At 40.3% G+C, this 19,259-nt stretch overlaps 1 pseudogene across 1 annotated transcript; it reads left to right on the top strand.

The window, feature by feature from the left end:
• Positions 1 to 18,038: 18,038 nt before the first annotated feature.
• On the top strand, positions 18,039 to 18,822 carry LOC306654745 (small ribosomal subunit protein eS4-like; annotated as a pseudogene). Its single transcript has one exon. The product of its transcript is annotated as a small ribosomal subunit protein eS4-like (transcript).
• The last annotated feature ends 437 nt before the right edge of the window (positions 18,823 to 19,259 follow it).

Below are 19,259 nucleotides of genomic sequence, written 5' to 3'. Positions count from 1 at the left end.
TCATGTGGACTCCTGTTACCCCACAGACTTCAGAGGTTAAGGCAGGAGGATCTCGGGCTCAAGGTCAACATCAGCCACTTGATGAGACTCTAAGAAAATCAGTGAGACCCCACCTCAAAATTTAAAAATTAAAAAGGGCTGGGGATGTGGCTCAGTGGTTACATGCCCCTGGGGTCAATCCCTCATACCAAGAAGAAAGGAGCAAAGAAAAAAATATAACAAGTGCTGGAGAGGAAGTGGGGGAAAAGAAACCCTCATGCTCTGTTGGAGGAAATGCAAATTAATATAGCCACTATGGAAAACAATAAAAAGTTTCCTCAAAAATCACAAGTAGATCTCTCACATAGTCCAGCTGGACTAGTCTTCGGTACATATGTTCAGAAATCAGAGTGTCCATACTATAGAGACACCTGCATGATTCCCGTTCCTGTAGCACTAGAACAGCCAAGTTGTAGGATCAGGGGACAACCACCAGTGGTTGAGTGGACAAAGAAAACGTGGTCCGTGATGGAGTATTATTCTGCCATAAAGAAGAACAAAATCATGTTGCTTGCAGAAAAAGAGATGGAACAGGAGATCATCATGTTTAGTGAAGTAAGTCAAACTCAGAAAGACAAGTATCATATGTTGGATCTAGAAGTAAAACAAAGACCACATGAAAATGGAAAGGGGGCCGTTAGGAAAGGGGAAGGAATTAGGGGAGTCAAGAGGGCAAGCTACCATCCAAGCACAATGTATGAAAGTGCAGATTCACCACAATGAAATCCATGGTCCTGTACAAAGAGTATGCAGTAATAATTAAAATATTAACATAAATAATCGAGTTCACAACTTATCTATTTTATTGATAAATACTGGCTTCCATGGTGACATTCTAAAACAGCAAGAGAGAAGGGAAGGTTTCTTACGAAAAAGTTAATTCACGTACAAGAAATGGGGGCTGAGGTTGTGGCTCAGTGGTAGAGAGCTTGTCTTCCTACTGTGAGGCACTGGGTTCAATCCACAGCAACACATAAAATAAATAAAATGCAATAAAGGCATTGTGTTCATCTACAACAATAAAATATATTTAAAAGGGAAGAAATAATGGACTCAGCCACCACTGTAGTCCCCGACTGCTGAGGAGCTCAGTGAGTGACCACGCCTCTGGGTGAAGGTGCTTGAGTGTGGCAGACATCATCCATGTGCCACCATCTGCCTCGGAGGACTCAAGCCTGAGGGCTTTCTGCCCAGGCACGGGGCCTGCTGGGGTCTCAGCAACCCCCAAATAGGCACAATGTGAGCACAATGACTCACAATGGTTGGTGCATGAACAGGCAGGATCTCCTACCACCTCAGGTGAGTCCATTCCAAGGCTGTTTTTACACCTCCTCCCACAGATCCCAACCGTGCCTGTGGTCACCGACTTAATAACATTTTATGACAGTGTCCCCTCCAGATGACACTTCTCCACTCCCTTCCCAGGGGAGTTCTGCTCTCAAATGCTCTTGTCAGGAACAACCTTAGGAGGACCACAACCAGCAGCACTGGTGCCAGAAGCAGTCCCCAAAAGCAGACTCTGACAGATTCTGGAATAAGCCACCAGCCACAAGGACACATTCCCAGTCTTTTATATATATGTATATATTTTGGTTGCAGACAGACACAATACTTTTAACTAATTTGTTTTTCTATTTTCATTTTATGTCTTCTAATTAGGGCTAAAGAACAACAAACATATGACAAAACAGCTCTAATAATTAGAGAAATGCAAATCAAAACTACTCTTCCATATCATCTCACTCCAGTCAGAATGGCAATGATCAAGAATGCAAGCAATAATAAGTGTTGAAAAGATTTGGGAGAAAAACTACACTTATACATTTCTGGTGGGACTGAAATTTGGTGCAACCACTCTGAAAAACAGTATGATGCTGTCTTAGAAAACTTGGAATGGAACCACCACTTGACCCAATTATCCCACTCCTCAGTTTATACTTATAAGACTTAAAATCTGCATAATACGGTGAGGCAGCCACATCAGTGTTTATAGCAGCTCAATTCATAATAGCTAAGTTGTGAAATGAACCTAAATGTCCTTCAATAGGTGAATGGATCAAGAAACTGTGGCATATATACACAATGGAGTATTACTTTATTTATTTTTATGTGGTGCTGACGATATAACACAGTGTCTCACATGTGCTAGGCAACTACACTACCACTGAGCCACACTCCAGGGCAATTTCCAGTCACTTTTATATTTTATTTTGTGACATGGTCTAGCTCATTTGCATAGATTGGCCTTGAAATTGCAATCCTCCTGCCTCAACCTCTGGAGGTGGCAGGATTACAGGTCAGCACCACCATTCCCAGTCAGATGATTGATCTAAACAATAAAGATAAAATGCTAATCCTGTTTTTTGGGGGGACATACTTGCAACTGAACTCAGAGTCACTCAACCTCTGAGCCATGTCCACAGCCATATTTTGTATTTTATTTAGAGACAGAGTCTCACTGTGTTGCTTAGTGCCTTGCTTTTCCTGAGACTGACTCTGAACTTGGAATCATCCTGCAGTCTTCCCAGCTGCTAGGATTACAGGTGTGCACCACCACAACCTGCAGAACTAAAGTTTTTTTCTAAAATACAGATTTTCCTTTCATTGTTTCTGCCTTCAACTTAATTTGTTACTACTCTTACATTTGTGATTCCCTGGCTGGGTTCCAGCTCAGTGGTAGCATGCTTGTCTAGCACATGTAAGCACCCTGATTGGATTCTCAGTATCCTTAAATGAATATATAAGCCTTTCTGATTTCCTTCTTTCTGATTTCTTTGGATTTGTTTGTTTGCTCTTCTGGTTTCCTAATGTACACAGACTGTTGGTGTGAGAACTTGCTCAGGTTTTTCCATAAAAATTTAATGCTACAAATGCTAAGTCAGAACTTCATAGAGGTGAAGTGTACCAATGTCTGCAAATTACTTTCAAATGAGTCCATAAAAAATATGCGTACATAAAAAGAGTGGCAAACAAATGTCGCTAAAGCTTACCAGTTGTGAAGAACTACACAAGAACATTGTGGCCTGCGGGGCATGGTGGTGCACGCCTGGGATCCCAGCACCTCGGGGGCTGAAGCAGGAGGAGTACAAGTTCCAGGCCAGCCCCAGCAACTTAGCAAGCCCTCCACAACTTAGAGAGACCGTCTCAAAGTGAAATATTAAAAGGGCTTGGGTGTGGCTCAGTGTTAGACCACCCTGGGTTCAATCCCAGGACCACAAACAAAAACTGTTTTGGCCTTCCACCTTTCTGTGAGTTTGAACTTTCTGTCCAGTCCCCAATCATAACAGTGTGGTATTGCACCTGTCCCATGCACAGTGGCATGTGCCCTTGTTAGCTGAGCAGCCTGCAGGCAGGCACAGCCTAGAACCAGATCCTCAGCCAGGGTGCAGTCCCCACCTTCATTCTGGGAAGCAGCTGGAGATCCTGGGGAATGGGGTGGGGGGCAGTGAGGACCTCATGCTGCTCCCTGCAGCCTGTAGAGTGTGGAGTTCTCCTGTGGCCCATCCAGCTGTTGCTACATGGCCTGGGCACCTCTGGGTCCACAGCACCATCTCTGAGGTGACCTGTTCACAGAACTCCGTCCCACCAGGGAATGACCCCACGTGTGTGCACATGTGCAGGAGCACACACATGCAGACACACATGAAAGTCTGCACCCCACCAGCATCGCCTGCAGTTTCTCCCCTTAGACAGCCGTTCCTTTGTGTTGAATTGTCAGCCCTTCTAAGAGCAACTGTCCTCGGGTATCCAAACTGTAAAGCAGAGTGGGAAGGTGGGGAGGTCAGGCATAAGATGCCCTCCAAGGGGCATGGGAGGTCAGGGAAGCTCCAGGCATGGTTTTCAGGTGGTTGCTAGACCCTGGGGATGGGAAGGCCACAGGAACTGAAGACCCACAGTCAGGGCAGGTTCCCAGGCATGGGGATTTGAGCTCCTGTGCCCAGAGGATAGTTTGTTGGGAGGGTGACCCCAACTGCCGAGGGAAAAAGGTAAGAGCATGTGTGCTCCTGTGCAGACCATAGGGACACAATGTGGGGTGAGGGTCTTGCCCTGGGCCCTGGATCCAGGTCAGGGGCAATTTCTTGAACACCCCCTGCCACCTCCCAGGATCAGCAACTGTCACCTGGTGAGGCAGCTCCTTCATCATCCACCTGGGCCAATCACATAAATGGGCCACTAACCTAGCCAGTGTCTGGGACAGGAAATTCATTGAGGGGAGATGTCCTACACCTTCATGGGGTTCGCCACTTGATCCTATAGTGCTTTTGCTCATGATCCCCACATCTCCACCACCACCCCCATCAGCCCTGGACTCTCTGGCCTCATCCAAGACCCTAAAGGTTCCTTTCTGCCCACTTCCCCCACCTTAGCCTTTGGTCGCTTCTTCAGGCCACATTGCAACAGACCATGCCTGGACCCCTGGGGCCTGAAAACTCAACGTACCTGGCCTCAGTGTGACCTCTGCCCTGTGGGAGGACCTAAAGGTCAGTAATAGAGAGAGTTCTGGCCCCTGCAGCCTCAGGGTGGTGCCCAATATCCGGGAGCATCCCATGGACTTGGCATCTTTTGGGCTTTCCAAATAGTGGGTCTGGGGGCAGAAAGGCAGCCCTCCTCACTCAGCAAATGTTTACTGACAGCTCCTGAGCTAGGCAGTGGGGCACAGTGGTGGGACAAACCAGTGCCCCAGCAGGAGAGGGACAAACATTTCTGACCCCCAGAGCACAGGAGGAGACTGCCCTGCAGAGAAATGAGGGAAGTTGCCTGAGGAGGTGCATGCCAGACCTGGCAGGACGGCAGAGGCTGCCATGAGATTGAGGCATTGTCACTGCTGCTCACAGGCCCTTATGCCAGGCTTCCTCGGTGCCACTGCAGCCTGTCCTCCCAGAACAACTTCAGGGAAGGTCACTGCCTCATCTTGCCAGAGACAACCTCTTGGCAAAGTGGAGACCAGGCACAGAACCTTGCGGGAGGGTGGTGTGATGGAAGGAGAGAGAGGAGCGTGGCAGCTAGAGAGGGGAACAGACACCTGCAGCCCTTCTGCCTGGGACAAGGGTGGCTTCTGGAGACACCCAAAAGGACCTCAGGAAAGATCTGCCCTCCCTTTCCCCTATAAGCAATAAGGAGGTGTTGTCTGCACAGAGTTTAAAACAATAAGAAATGAATGAAAGGCCTATCAAATTCTAAACATCAGTGATAAAATATTCCTTCCCCCACTCCAGCCCCCAAACCATATGGAGCAACATGTGCAAATTTGTGTTGACAGCTGTTCTGGTTTCAAAATCTCTCTTTAGTTACATTTGATTTGTACTGATGGATACAACTCATGTCTGTTTCCAGTCTTGATATAAACGTTGCTTTTATGACCCAACTCCAGGTTCCACGATCAAGATGACTGGCATCAGCACCTGGGATACACGCACCTTGGCCTATGGACTTGGCGTCTCTGGAACTGATTCTTCCTCCATAGGTCAGTTTTCACTTCACAGGACCCTGAAGACTAGGGAATATCCACCATGCAGAGAGCAGGGTAAGGAGCAGGAAGACACTGGCTATTGCTACCTGAGAGACCACACAGAAATACCAGTGAAGGCTTGGTGGAGGAGGAGAGGCTAGAGAGTGTGACGGAACAGAGATGAGGACCAAGATGGGTCAGGATGCATCCTACTGTCATGTATAACTACCTAGAACCAATTAAAACATTTTAAAAAGAATATACCTTTGAAATACATTGTCTGCAATATTCCCTTAACTATATAAAAAAAGAACTCCTTAGTACTTTAAGATATAGATGTTTAAACTTTGGTTTACTTCAGTACATTAATATTTCACCTTAGGAACAAGCCTTAAATAACTTTAACTGATTGTACTAATTATGGCAAACTTAGATACACAAAAACTTTGTGAGATTTACCCTCCACTAAACATACACGACTTACTTAAGCATTCTAAAATTTTTAATTTTACCACATAAAAGACTTTCTTATCCAGAAACATTTCTTTTTCTTTCTACTTTCTATATTGCAGTATATTTCCATACCTACAACACTTGTATGTGTCTTCCCTTGCTGTTGGCACGTTTTAAAAGTCACATTTTTAAAAGTCCTCATAAAATTTCTAAATTTAGACAAGTTAATCCACTTTAGTAAGAAGGAATACTTTGTTTTCGTGGTATTTTAATTGAAACCTAACTGAAACCTTTTGTACTCTTTCAATATAAATTTATATCTGAAAGATTCTTAAACCTTGTTTTGAGTGAAGACTCAGAAACAAAGCATTCTCAAACATTTTCCACTTACCAATTTATGAAAACACATTCAATCTTTAAATATATTAATGATGAAATTTAAGAAGTTAAGAGTTCTTGATTTTATATTTAGTAGTTGATGTTTTAGCATTTTAACTTTGTAAATTAATAAGATGTCTCCTTTACTGAACATGTTGACGAGGATGATCCCATTTATGTTAAATTTAATTCACTCATTTTTAAGTATAAAACTGGGTTATCAGACAATTATACTTAATAGTATTATCCATCTCTTTCCTATTGAAGAAAAGTCCTAGAAGTAATGAATATTACACTTTAGACATTTAATAGAAACCAACACTTTATTGTCTGACCACCTAGAAAAACTTGTGATTTAGTAATTTTAAAGACACCTTTACTCTCATCTCTTATTATAATTTAAGTGGAACTACTTTTTAAGTTCCATGAACTAAAATGTATTTGGATCCATTTCTTATTTAATCTTTGATTTATGAGCGCTCATTTATCTATATGCCAGTTTTGATACCATGTGCTTGTATGTGCTTGATTCCATGATATATGGAAACAAGCACATACATAGACCCAACCATACACTATACAGGCATGCACACATACGTAAAACAGACAGGAAACAAAGATCTAGTAGCCTCTTGTAGGTACATCTCCACAGGTAAAAGGCAATGCTACAAATGTTGATTAAAATCTCTATTAGATTTAACATATTAAAAATTAAATTGAGCCTATCAGACTTTTACATTATTACTTAAACATAGGGTAGTCTGTACATTAGGAAATACTAGATGTAAAGTCAGCCATCCATGATGGACACTGAAATTAAAGGTTCAGGTGGTCACTTTTCTTTGATTGATTTCAGACATTTCCAATATCTCCATGTCCAGGTCATTTTAGGATTTTGTAAATAAAGATTTTTCAAGTTATTTGAGAGTCAAGCTTTGAAAAGTTGGGCTCTGAATAAAGAGTATAAAATCCTCTAGAGTTAGATAAAAGAACACCGATCAGCAAAATATATTAATTTATGCATCTAGGATCAAAAATGAATCACCATAAAACAATGACCTCAAAAATACAGAAAATTTTAAAACAGGAGTTCTAAAAAAATGACTCAGCTGTAATTACTTTAACAACATCAGCATGTAGAACATTTTTACCAGGTCAGAGTTCACTTTGTGGTCAGATTAGATAGTCAAGAAAAGGGTCAATCCAGTATTTAAAGAATGTGAGAGTCCTAAAATGCTCAGATAAAGAAAACTTGTATATATGAGATCATTCCATTTTTCTCACTGTGCTGTAGTGTTTAGGGAGGAACTTGTTAAGAATGCAGGATAGTAGACTGAGCAGATAAGACAGCATTCATTTAGGTCCCACAGTGCCTTGATTGAAAAAGTGAAACTTTTTCTTTCCTTTGGTCTCAAGCCCATTTTGAATAATCACCTCTGCAGTTTACATTTTTGATGTAAATCTAGGACAGAGAGATATCTGGCAGAGCTTAGGAATTAAGGAAAGCTGTTGTTTTGAGCTAAGGAGGAAAACCTCAAGTGGGAGCCTTTTTTATACTAATTTTTTAAGCTTATTCTAATTTATACATGACAGCAGAATGCATTTATACATTTTGATAGAGCACACATACATGGAGTATAATCTCTCATTTTTCTGATTATACATAATGCAGGATCACATTGGTCATGTAGTCATATATGTACATTTGGCGATAATGTCTGTTTCATTCTACTATCATTCCTATCCTCATGATCCTTCTCCCTTCACTACACTGTAATATAATGTTATTCTATTCTTCCCTACCTCCCCCTTTTTAGGATTTAACATCAGCATATCAGAGAAAACATTTATCCTTTGCTTTTTATGAGTTTGGTTTATTTCACTTAGCATGATATTCTCTAACTGAATCCATTTACCAACAAATGCCATAATATCATTCTTCCTTTAAGCTGAATAATATTCTATTATATATATATATATATATCACATTTTCATTTCTTTTTTTATAGTATTTTTAGTTGCTTTTTTTAATTTATTTATATGTGGCACTGAGAATCAAACCAAGTACCTCACACATGCTAGGCAAGGGCTCTACCACTGAGCCACAACCATAGCCTTATATCACACTTTTTTTATCCATTCATCTGTTGAAAGGCATTTAGGTTGGTTCTGTATTTTAGCTATGGTGAATTGAGCTGCTATAAACATTGATGTGGCTACCTCACTGTAGTGTGTTGATTTTACGTCCTTTGGGTATAAACCAAGGGGTGGAATAACTGAATCAAATGATGGGTACATTCCAAGTTTTCTGAGGAATCTCCATACTGCTTTCCATAATGCTTGTATCATTTTGCATTCCCACCAACCATGTGTGAGTATACTTTTTCCACCACATCCTTGCCAATATTCATTGTTGCTTCTATTTTTGATAATTGCCATACTGATTGGAATAAGATGAAACCTTAGAGTAATTCCATTTGAATTTTCCAATTGCTACAGATGTTGAACCTTTTTTTCATATATTTGTTGATTTATTGTATATTTTCTTCTGTGAAGTGTCTGTTCATTTCCTTAGCCCATTTATTGATTGGGTTATATGTGGTGCTTCTGTTGTTGTTTTTTTGAGTTTTTATATATCCTAGAGATTAAAGCTTTACCTGAGGTGCACGGAATAAGGATTATTTCCCAATCTATAGGCTCTCTCTTCACATTGATTGATTCTTTTGCTGAAAAGAAGCTTTTTAGTTTGAGTCCATCCCGCTTATTGATTCTTGATTTAACTTCTTGCACATTAGGGTGTGGTACCCCATTCTTACTTAGCAGAATCAGACTGGGTTGAGTCTTGGTTTGCAGAGGCCTGGCTTCTAGGGATTTCCAGGGAATGTGTGCATGGGAGTGGTTCCCTGTCTCCTTCTGGAATAGTCACCCTTAAGAGAATAGCTCCCTTAACTCCACCTGTCCTGTCCATCACAGAAGAGGCTCCTCCCAGTCCTTGTCCACTTTACCCATATATTATAAACAAAAGAGAGTTGTGCAAGATGTTGTTGTAAGAGGCCAGATCTGGTATGGCCAGACCCATCATGTTCCTTCTCATTTAAAAAGAATATTGGCTCTTGTGTGTTTATTGAGTAGATACATTTTTGGGTAATTGAGTGCTATAGAGCCAATATCCTCCTGGAGCAGTTAACCCTTTTCTCATCTACATGGGATTTAGTAGAGAGGTCCCCCACATTAGGGGTCTTCTTAAGTCAAATCCTAGACTGACATGGTGAAGATTTGTGTCCACTTTTACTTCCAGTAGTCACAGGGTCTATGTTCTACTGCCTAAGTCTTTGGTTCACCATTAGTTGATTGTCATGCAGGGTAAGAGATAAAGTTTTAATTTCATGTTGTTAAATGTTACTTCCATATTTCCCAGCCCTATTTTTTTGAGGGATCATCTTTTCTCCATTAAATGTCTTTGGCATCTTTGCCTAGTATGAGATACCTGTATTTATGTGAATTTTTCCCTGTGTCTTCTATTCCATACCATTGGTCTACATGTCTGTTTTGGTGCCAATACCATGATGTTTTTATTACCATAGCCCAGCAGTATAGTTAGAGGTCTGGTATTGTGATGCCTCTGTAGGAGCATTCAACCATTTTTTACTTAGTAAAATCAGTCTCTTAAGGTGTGGTGCTATAGTTTATGTTTTCTCTGGATCCTCTCCCCTATTCTTTTTCTTTCATTCCTCAAGCTTTAAGGATTTGTACATAAAATTCCTCTCTTCAGAACCTGCATGTTCCATGTTTTAAACCCAGAGATGTACTTGCACTCCTTACCTCTCTATCTGACCTGCCTCCTTAGAAATGTCCCCTTATATAATCCTTGAAGTTCCCCTTGGTCCAGTCCCTGTCCTGGCACCATCTGCCTTGACCCACATAGACAAACCCTAAGGACTTGGGAGGGTTGATGGAGGATTATGAAAAACATGCGAGCATTTAAAAAGAGAAAACTGGAACCAGGTGAGACAATGACATCTGATGAAGGAAGAGGGATGCAGATCTAGCACAGCATGTTTGTTATTTAGGTTTTTATCATCAAATGGTTATTTTGGGGGAAGGGCCTGCAAGGCAGGAAGGATTGAAGTTTGCAGCAATTGTGAGATATTCTGGTTTTATCATTATGCCCAGAATTCTCTATCCCATGTCACTGATGTATGAGCTCGAGTTCAAGATTGATGTACTGCAGGATCTTTGCACAGAACTTCAGGCCTGACATTGCGGTAGCTTCTGGACAGTTTTGTCCTGCACTTTTGCACAGAATGTGTACAGGGCAAAGCACAGCCAGAGCTACAAGGCAGTCAAAGTTGATGGTCCAAGTCTCTGCTCTCCACAACCCACCCTTCTGAAGAGCTGCCTAAGTGCTTCCTTGGTTTCATGCCATGGAGCAACCAGGAATGCAATCTTCTCTATTTTGCCATCTTGAAATCTCCATGCAACTTATTTTGTAAATGGACACATTTCTTTCTCTTCCTCTCTCACTGCTCCTCCCTAATCTCTCCCCTTCCCTAATCTCAGGGGAAACAGGATTAATTTGATTCCCCATGTTAGTCAAAATTACCTGTCCTTGAGAACACATGAACCACAGTAAAAAAGTAATCCAGGACTTGGTGATGGCACCAGATCTCCAAAATTATTATCTCCCAAATTAACAAGTGAATTACAATTGCAACAGAGAACATATGTTATGTAGCCTTTGAATCACTTATTTAAAATCTCCTGTTCCTGCTGATAGGCAGAATCACAGCCTCTGGGGGAAAAAAAGTCCCCTGTTTTTCTCCTTTGGTAGCAAAGCAATAAAACTTCTATTTCCGTTTTCTCAATATCATATCCTCATTGTTGGATTGGCATTAGGAATAAGAACTGAGCTTTCAGTAACAAACTTGATACCCCAGGTGGGACCCAAGAGCCACCCCCACTTCAGATTTATTGGGAAGGTCTGACTTTCCAAGAAACCCCACTTCCATGCTGAACATGCAAGGTGGTTGGTGAACTTGTTGAGTCAACCTCAAGAGAGTTAGGGGAGGAGGTTCACACCAATCCAGAAGAGGTATTTCTGTGAGTAAGGGAGGGTTTGAGGGAACATCTGAGCAGCTGGTGGAGCTCCTTTTGTTTTAGGAAACTCCTGCCTTCTCTCCCTGAATGGTACAGGTTGCTCCAGCAATGAGAGAAAGGAAACCCAACTCAGTAAAATTCCGACACCCTTGGTCATCTGGTATGTACTCTGATGTGAAAACTGACATCCTTCATCATTCACATCTGGTTCCTCTTTATGGTAATTTCTGGTCTGTCATTATGGAGACATCATTGGCACCACTGTTGTAGGAGTCATGGTTAAGTGTGACTCGAGAACCTAGGAATATTTACCCCCTCCTTCTCTGTTCTAGATTCTCATCTGTTTGTTGACCTTAGGATTGGGAATTCCCTGTGTTATCTGTCTGTGTTTTTGTTTTGTTTGTATCTGTTACTGCCCCTTTGAAGACATGCCCAATATTGTACTCATCCTGTAGGTAGTCTCTTGGGAAAGGTCTTGGCTGCTCTGTTTTAAAGGTTCCTGTCTGCCTGCTGTGGTTCTGGGACTTTTTCTGTTTGTCTCTCTCCGTGCTTCCTTTTGTACAACCTTGCAATTGGACTTGGTCTGTAAGAGGTAAAATGTGTTGAGGAAAGGTGCACCTATAGATATAAGCCATTCTAAATTAATATTATACCATAATGGCCTGGGTTTTGAATAGCTTTATGGATTATTATACAATCTTGCAGTTGGACATAGTTTGTCAAAGTTAAAGAAAAGTGGAAGAACGTGTATGTACAGGTCTGTCTATTTTAAAGGTTCCCCTCTGTCACTCCTGCCTTTGGCTATCCTCTCTTCTCTGTATTTTTAACTGTTACAGGCCGTTTAAGACATGGGCCATGGTACATTGATCTCACTGATAGTCACTTGAGCAGAGACATTTTGGATAAATAGACCTATCTAAGAAAACAGGTTTTACAGTAACACAATCTGGCCTTTGAAAGTTTTTCTGGATTATTATACAATCTTCAAGTTGAAGTTGATCTGTCAGGGTAAAGTATATGAAAGACATTCTGTATGTACAGACATTTATGCAGTTGTATGATAAGGGCTCTGAAAGGTCAGGAAATAAGTTGAAGGTGGCACAAGGCACTACCTCTGGTGCACAAGGATAGCAGAACCCTGGAAGAAAGTGTTAAAAGGGATTTAAATCTTTAAAATCTAGTGGTGACATGGCCAGCACTTTTTCTTGGCCTGGCCCCAGGCAGCCACACACCATCTCATTGTGGGTCAAGAACACTAGGCCTATGCTGGGAAAAATATCAGAAAAGCTGCCTGGGCTATAGAAAATGGCCAAAGAGCACCTAGTCTCTGTCCCATCTTCCAGCTCCTTGTGCCCATGAGGGATGGAGGCTGCAGGTCACAAAGGATGAGTTAGTGAGTTTCACCACTATTAGTTCATAACCTGGGGACAGGAATGGTCTCCCCTTTTAATGTCTGATAAGGCATTTGACCAGGGGACACCCATCACTGGGGCAAAGCAATTCTTGATATGAGAGAATCCCATCAAACTGAGTGCATGGGAAGGCTGGCAGAATAAACAACTGGACCCAGAAATAAAAAGGCAGAAACTGAAGGGCAACCCATATTTTCTAGGCAATATCCACAAGGGGATCATCAAGGAAGCCTAAAAAAAGGATACAAGGGGCCTCCTCCACTGCATAGCAATATGTCTAGCAGAAGAAAAAGGCCCAAAAGGAATCTCAGTACAATCGACAGTGGGGAACTCACTTAAAGTTGGTGGCATTGTGATAATAATAAGGGAGACAGGTCATGCTCAAATATCCTGTACTCCAACCTCTTGAATGCAATCTGAGAGAGGAAAAAAAATTAAGGCACAGTTTTTTTATATGCCAGATTGCCTGATGCCTCTCCTGCGATGAAATTTGTTGTGTATGGTCCATTCACAGATAACATTCATAAGAATTGTTTCAGAATATGAATTTAAGCAAGGGTTTGAAACTAAAAATGTAAAAAAAAGTTATATAGGAAAATGTATTTTAGAAAGAAAAAAGATTAGTAAAATGAGAAGCAGTGTTTCTGGATGAGAAAGTATTGTGTTTGGTAAAGTAATATTCTTGTGAGAAAGTCCAAGATGTAAGAGAGGACAAAATTAAGGATGTAAAAGGCAAGTCATGAATGTCTAAATTGCAGGAGGTTTGCAGAAGATAAATCTGAAAAAGTTTCCATTGGTGATTTATTGACTATAATTAATGCAATTATTTGAACTTTAATGTACTGGTATGAAACAAAGTCTGTTAGGTTCTCCTACTCATGGAAACTAAGTCTTAAAAGACTTTGGGTTTTACCTGTTTAAAAATCTTTTAAATGATTACTTCTAGCTGCATAGATTAAAAACTAGTATTTGTAGTTATAAAAATATAGTTGACACCCTGAATATATATATATGACTATATATAAGTATTCATCTGAGAACTATATCTAGCTGAGCGTTGTGTAAGTTTTATGTAAAAGTTTATAAAATGAATGTTTACCTATGTTTACTGGCAAGGTAACCAATCAGTGCTCTCTTTTAGACATTTTATCTGACATAGAAGGGACACACTGTCATTTGACAGCCTGTCTTAGATCTATTTGCTTTGACTAAGTATAACACTTTTGACTAAGTCTTAATACTGTTTCCTAAATATCTAAGAGATTCAAGGCTATTCTTTTATTTTTTTGCTACTACTGCTAACTTATGCAGACCACAATTATTGGTACCATACACTATGGGTTCTAAATTGTACATTAAAAGTTAAACTTATTAAATGTAGAGCTTAGGGGAGACAATTTTACCAAGTTGTTCTTCAAACTGAAGCTATCTGTAGTAATAATCTTGTATTTCTATAGAAATAACAAATTTGTTTGGTATTTATTCATGTCATTTGGTGTTTTATAGCTGGATAAATGTAGGCGGTTATATGTATACAACTTTGTGCTACTCTTCACACTGGAATAGGAACTTAAGTGTACTTTTGGAAGATAATGAGAGCCTGATATGTTTAAAGGTGACATAATTAAACATGGAAGTATTTTGCAGCTTTTTCCACAAAAAGAAAGTTTGATGTTCTCTTAACCTTTCATTCATGTTTCAGTTGTAATGTTATATTAATGTTTCAGATGTAATGTGATATTGTTATTTGTCAAGAGCCCCACCCTATCTAAGATAATGTTCTGCCTCTCACCTCACTCCATGTTAGAATGACTCCAAAATAGGCCAGATTTCAGCTCATTTAAAGTTGTGTTCATAAGACCAATTTTATTGAAAAGATCACTGTGATCTCAAAAAAAGGGGATATGATATAGAAGTAAATGTTCAAAAATATGAAATAATTTTTCTTCATTTATACCTATTACCAAAATTAATATTTTTTGCTCTATTAATTTTGTTTTCTATTTTCCTTCTAAAATTCGTGATTGTTGCCTGTTAGAGTTTCCCAGCATTTTGTTGGCACTGCTTCTAATTAAATAATTTAATTTGAGATAATAAGTCATCAGGTATAGAACAAAGAGTATGTAATGCTAACTTCCAGTACTAATCCTCACTCCAATTAAATGAAAGAGGTCACTGTAAAATTATAGATATTGAAGTTGCAACCTGTTTCTCCCACTTTAAGACTGGTGAAACTGGCCTACCAGATGTTTAAAACCAAACACTTGCAGACCAAAGTCAAGGAAGTGAAAGGACCAAGGAAAAACAGCCAACATTTTGGACCTCACGTCTAAGGTCAGCTACCCAGGGAATAATGAGACCCTCTGGACCTTGCAACTCTGGTGAGTCACCAGATCTGCTGATCAAAGAGATCAAAAGGACCCGAGAGAACAGCAAACCAAGTCCATATTCTGCAAAGAAGAGATTCACTGGAGAGGGACATATCAATGATGCTACCAAAAGAAGACACATATGGTCAGCAAAACCCTGACCCATCCTGGCAGATGGCACCACTGTACAGAGAAGCTAAAGGGGCCAAGAGGCTTTGCACACATCCCCAAGAGTGATCTGTGAGGAATCTCAGTTGACTCTTTGTAAGCAGTATATGGGACAGGGTTGGTTTTGACCAACTTGTTTTTAAACCCTTGGCAGGAGAGTATAGCCTAACCAAAGTTCTACAAGAACATTTAAATAGAAAAAAAAAAATGGGGGTTTGGGGTTTTGTTTTGGTTTGGTTTGTTTGTTTGTGTTTGTTTTTGTTTTTGTGTTTTTGTGGTGCTGGGGATTGAACCCAGGGCCTTGTGCTTGTGAGGCAAGCACAAAAATGTCTTTTTAATGTAATTTAAGATGAACACTTGTGTCAGCCTTACCAATGGAAAGTAAAGCTGGAGACTCTAAGGGAAATGTTCTTGTGTGGAAGTGCCCAATAATAATGGTCACAAAGGACTCTAGGGTCACAAGTTTGTCCTAAGTTAATTTGAGCCAGATCTCATTGACCTACAAATCTTCTTTACCTCCTACATTGATAAACTTGATATGTTTTTCACTGTCATAATTACCACTTACTATCTTTGTGGTTTTTAGAGAGTGATTGAAATTCCAATTGTTTTTGTGCTAATTGTTTACCAAGAAAGGTTAATGCTTTGCTCTCTTGCTTATTATTGTCTAGCATGATCCCTGCCCTATGTATGCCTTGTCCGGTCAGCTGTCATCTGCCCCTGTGGACCTCTGGACTGCTCTGATGCTGAATACTCTTAGCTGTCTGTGCCTCACCTGATTGAGAACAAGGACATTGAGTTACTTCCCCCATCTTCATCCTCATTCAGCAGGATGCAGCTTGGAGATGTCTTCACCATTTTTCTTTAGAAATGGAATGTAGAAACTGACAGAGGGGAAATGTAATCATGGTCCACTTTATGCTTTGAATATAACCATTGCTACTTTGCTACTGCAACTTATTTTTTAAATGCACGTGTTTCTTTTTCTTCCTTTCTCCCTGCTCCTCCATAAGCTCTCTTTCTTCCTAATTTCAGAGGAAACAAGAATACTTTTCTTCCTCATTTTAGGCAGGTTCATTTGTCCTTGAGTGTATACACATCATAAGAACAAAGTAATCCAGAGTTTGGGGATGGCACCAGAAGATCTGTGAAATGACTCTCTCCCAAATCAACAAGTGAATTACAACTGCAACAGAAAACGTGAAATGCTGCTTTTGACTCACCTCTTTAAAAGCCCCTATTCTTCCTGATGGGCAGAATCACAGCCCTTGGGTCAGAAATCTGCTACATTTCTCCTATGCTAGTAAATCAATAAAACTTCTTTTTCTTTCTTCTCAAGACTGTGTCCTTATTTTTGGTTTGGCATTGGGGACAAGGACTGAGACTTTGGGAACCTCAAGAGTGGGTGTCTTTATCTTCTTCCTGAGGTTTGAAAACTAAATTCAACGTTCTGCTTTTGAAAATGATGTTAGCTGAGGACATGACATAAATGATCTTTATTGTGTTGAGGTTTTTTCCTTCTATACCTAATTTGTTGAGAGGAATGATTTTAAAAGATGCTGCACTTTGTAGGATGTCCCTTTTGCACCTATTGAGATAATAAATTGGTTGTGTTCTTCCTCCCATTAACATGGTGTATCCCATTGATTAATTAGTGTGTGTTCCACAGTTCTTACATTCCAGGGATAAATCCTATCTGATCATGGTGAATGGTACTTTTAATGTGCTGTTGAATGTAGTTTGCTAGTATTTTGTTAAGAATTTTGCGTCTGTGTTTATCAGAGGCATTGACCTGTTCTTTTCTTCTTGTGTTTCTTTCCTGGCTTTGGTATCAGGGTAATGCTGGCCTGGTAAGATGTGTTTGTTAGTATTCTCCCCTTCAATTTTTGAGAGAGTTTGAGAGGATTGGTATTAGTTGTCTTTATATGCTTGAAAAAAATCCGCAGTTATTTCATCAGGATCTTGCTTTTTATATAGGAGGGCTTTCATTTCTGATTAGCTTTCTCGTTATTGGTTAGTTCAGATTTTCTGTTTCTTTCTGAGTTAATTTTGTTACATTGCATGCCTAGAAACTGATCCATCTTCCCTGGGTTACCCACTTGGTTGGCATGTAATTGCTCATAGTAGTCTCTTGGCATTTCAGTGATATCAGTGGTAATGTCTCTTCTTTCATTTCTTATTTTGTTTATCTGTGTCTTCTCTATTTTTAGTTGAGTTAAAGATTTGTCAATTGTATTTATCTTTTCAAAAACCTAAATCTTAGTTTTGCTAATATTCCTATTACTTTGGCAGGCTCTATTCCACTTTTTTCTGCTTTAGTCTTCATTTCTTCCTTCCTTTTCCTCCCTTAGGGTGTTTTTTTGTTAGGTAGGAGTTCAGGGACACCAATATGGCAAAGACAGTTTATTAGAAAGAAGCTGCTGGAGGAAAAGACAAGGAGACCGATCCTGTTCCAGTTTACTACAAATCCCATTACCATGCCAACTCCTGCCATGGAGGACTTATCACCATGACAACTCCCACCACATGTGCAGTATTTTATCATGACCATTGGGGCTAAAGTGGACAGTGTTCTAATTAGGTTTTCTAATGTAACCAATGGCAGAAAAATTAGACAATATTCAAATCAAGAATCATAAAGTGCCCTTTCCATGCCTAGAGCAGCCAGGCTCATGGTCCCAAGAAGCATCTGAAGTGGGTAGCAGCTCCTAAGCATTGGATGCTAGACAAATTGACTAGCATGTTTGCTCCTTGTCCATCCACTCGTTCCCACAAGCTGAGAGAATGTCTTCCTCTCATCATTTTTCTAAGGAACAGACTTAAGTATGCCCTGACAGGAGATAAAGTAAAAAAGATTTGCATGCAGCACTTCACTTAGATCGATGGCAAAGTCTGAACTGATATAACCTACCCCGCTGGTTTTATGGATGTCATCAGAATTAATAAGACTAGAGAGAATTTCCATCTGATCTATGACACCAAGGGTCACTTTGCTATTCATCACATTACACCTGAGGAAGCCAAGTACAAGTTGTGCAAAGTGAGAAAGATCTTTAGAGCACAAAAGGAATCCCTCACCTGGTGACTCATGATGCTCGAACCATTCACTACCCTGATCTCCTAATCAAGGTGAATGACACCATTCAGACTGATTTGGAGACAGGCAAGATTACCGATTTCATCTAGTTTGACACTGGTAACCTGTGTATGGTGACCAGAGGTGCTAACTTGGGAAGAATTGGTGTGATTACCAACATAGAGAGAGACATCCTGGCTCTTTTGACATGGTTCATGTGAAAGATGCCAATGGTAACAGCTTTGCCACCCGGCTCTCAACATTTTTGTTATTGGCAAAGGCAACAAACCATGTATTTCTCTTCCCCAAGGAAAAGGAATCCACCTCACCATTGTTGAAGAGAGAGACAAGAGATTGGAGGCCAAACAGAGCAGTGAGTAAATAAATGGACTCTAGGTGACCTGCCTGGAGAGTAGCAGTCTTTGTACTTAATTAAAATGTAGCAGGATGGAAAAAAAAAAGAATCATAAAGTAACAAATGGGAGCAAATGGGGTAAGGTTTCAATCAGGTCCATATAGGGAAGAGAATGCCTCACAGTTTACCATATGAGACCCTAATTTCCAGATATTAGGGCCTTGGGATCCTCTCTCTTTCTTGGCCCACTCCACTCTACCTAACAGAGTGCTACTTTCACCTTCACCTTCAATAAATCTGAACTTTGCCTGTTAATTGAATATGTCTTGCTCAGTTTTTTGTTTGGGACACCAAGAACCTGGACCCCATCTGGACACAATGACAATAGATTTTGGCTAGCTGGCCAGGAGGTAAGCACTTTTCTGGGGACACTGGATTGCACCCACATAATTCTACCTGCATT

This window comes from Sciurus vulgaris (assembly GCF_902686455.1).
Source record: "Sciurus vulgaris genome assembly, chromosome: 2".
In the NCBI taxonomy this organism is placed as follows: domain Eukaryota; kingdom Metazoa; phylum Chordata; class Mammalia; order Rodentia; family Sciuridae; genus Sciurus; species Sciurus vulgaris.
Note: the sequence above shows the minus strand (reverse complement) of the source record. Positions and strands in the feature narration are given on the sequence as shown.